Here is a 2,997-nt window from a genome sequence, read left to right on the forward strand (position 1 = left end):
TGTGTGTGTGTGGTACGCGGGCCTCTCACTGTTGTGGCCTCTCCCGTTGCGGAGCACAGGCTCGGGACGCGCAGGCTCAGCGGCCATGGCCCATGAGCCCAGCCGCTCTGCGGCATGTGGGATCCTCCCGGACCGGGGCATGAACCCGTGTCCCTTGCATCGGCAGGTGGACCCTCAACCACTGCGCCACCAGGGAAGCCCTGTCACCAATAATTTTTGACCAGAACTTCTTATCAGTATAACATGGAGACTCTGATTCTTAATTTTTGTCCTGCCTCACATATAGGACATGATCACCAAGTATATATTAGAAAAGGTTAGTTAGAAAAAGTTCTCTTACAAACTGTTTATGTAAAGTGAGTTTCACAACTTTGCTTTCTTGCATTTCAATTTACAAGCAAAATATGTATTTTCTGGTTGTCAGATCCTATGTGATAACTGTGTGGTGTCATACAATTATAATCTTTAAGATGGCATCTAACTCTATTTCATGTATTTCAAAAAATCTTGCTAAACACTTAGGAATCAAAACTGAATACTTTTAATAAGACCTTGTAGTGGAATTTATGTAAATTCACTCATTATGTGTAACAAAACAAAAATGCTTATTACTCTGATTTAAATGTTGCTTTCTACATGAATAATCTGTACTGAATTCCATTTTTCAAATCAGTTTACTTAAATGACTTTTGACAACCTATTAAATAATGTCCATAAGCCAGTAAGTCAGAATATGAGATTGTTATTACATCTGACACTTGACTCTGTTGGGGGCACCCTGTACAATTTAATCAAGAGAAACTCACCTTGCTTCTATACCTATGCTGACTCTCCACTGTGCCAATTAATTGGGTTACGTATGCCAAATCTTATTAACTAATCAGCACATTAAATGGTAAAGGTATTAGTGGTCATATAAAAATGAATCTCTATAGTCATAGTAATAGTAATAATGACATTTTGACTCTTCTTCTTAAGAATCATAATTCATTGTTCAAAGTAATTACAAAAAATTGAACCAAGTCTGGACATTATAAATTGTGATTTCTCACAATGGCCATCCAATAGGGTAAAAAAAAATAGATTATGAGAGCTGGACAACTTAAGAGTGAATTAACTAACATGATTTAAATACAAAATTTAGGGCTGAAAGAACTAGTTAATTACCTTCAGGCAAGTCATTTAATTTCTCTTTGTCTAAAATATGTCACATGTAAAATGGGCTAATAGTAACAACCTCATCATATACATTAGAGAATTGTGTGTATGTGTGTGTAAACATTGTCATACACATTTAAGATGTTATAATGCTCACTTTTCCATGGTGCATTTGCCAGGAAGATCAATCAGTCAACCTGTTATTACTGGATTATTCTAAAATATAATGAAATATCTGATACAAGTTGAACAATATCACTTTCAAAGTAGGTCTATTCTGATCACCCTATTTTAAACTGCAACTCAAAGAATGTACCCTGTACTCCACACTCACAATCTACCCTGATCTTTTTATTCCATAGCATTTATCACAATCTAGCATACAATTTTTCTATGTATGATATTTCCTTTCCTTCTCTACTATACTGTAAGTTCTATGAGTGAGGAGTGCAAAAATATTTTCCTACATTGTGCGGCGTCGAGAACAATGTTTGTCACATAGTAAACACTTAAAAACTATTTGTTGGATAAATCAATTAATGAACTTCACACTTTCACCTTTTGATGCCTTCGTTTTTCTACTTAGTCTCAAAAAGTTACTTTTAAAATGCCAAAAATAACCTCTCATTCTAGTCTCATATGTTCCCATTGACCCAAAAGTTTAACGAATGGTCTACACTTGACCATTTATTCGATACCTAATTTTAGTAGTATTAGTGATTTGGCTATTATAAATCATTTCAATATGCTTTCAAAGAAAGTAGATAGGCATTTCATCTAATCCTGTGGGAGTGTTTTTGTGAATCACTGATAGTTTTTTTTTTCTCGGAACTCTGTTACACCAGGGGAATAGGTTGTCATAGTGTCTGCTGAATTTAACAAGCACAGATCATCCAGTAAAAATCAATTGGCATAATCTAAATTATAGGATAAAATGACATGCTAGGTTAATTATGACCACTGTTATTCTAAAGTACATAATGACTTCATCATTTATTTTTCTTCTCTCATTCTGGGAAACAAGTATTCTGGTTACTTTGAAATGACCTTTAAGATATGGCTATTTTAGAAGATTTGAGGTAATAAAAATTGGCATAGAAGAGTCCCTAGAACAAAAATTTTAGGCCATAAATTCACTTTTGTGGGACGTATTTGATGATAATGATAACATTACAGAGAAATTCATTCGAGGAACGTCTAAGTCTCTAGGTATACAACAGACTGACCATTAGATATGATACTTTTGGAGTGGTAATAAATGCAAAAGATCAGTCACAACATACACTAAATCACAAGTCAGCGCAAAGGCTTCAGAATGACTCAGAAGATGGCAAAATTCTCAAATGTCCAAAGGCCTTAATTGTCCTTGAAAGTAGGCCCAAAGGTTCTTTGTTCTTCCTTAACAAAAAAACTGTCAGAATCTCTCACCAGGCAGGTAAAAAAATATATATATATATATTTTTGTAGTCTGACTTTTATTTTAAAACTCCTAAAACTTAACGGCATTCAGATATACCTTACATACAATAAAATGAAGAGGCTGAGTTTTTATTGTTTTTATATTTTTTCTTCGTACTAAAAGTTTCATAGCGCACAGAAGTGGAGGGCTGTATACCCACCACCTGGATTTAAAAGTTATCAAGATTTTGCCACACTTGCTTCATTTATCTCTTCTCTATCTTCTTTTTTTTTAACATCTTTATTGGAGTATAATTGCTTTACAATGGTGTGTTAGTTTCTGCTTAACAACAAAGTGAATCAGTTATACATACACATATGTTCCCATATGTCTTCCCTCTTGCGTCTCCCTCCCTCCCACCCTCCCTATCCCACCCCTCT

The sequence above is a fragment of the Physeter macrocephalus genome, chromosome 2, assembly GCF_002837175.3.
Source record: "Physeter macrocephalus isolate SW-GA chromosome 2, ASM283717v5, whole genome shotgun sequence".
Lineage (NCBI taxonomy): Eukaryota > Metazoa > Chordata > Mammalia > Artiodactyla > Physeteridae > Physeter > Physeter macrocephalus.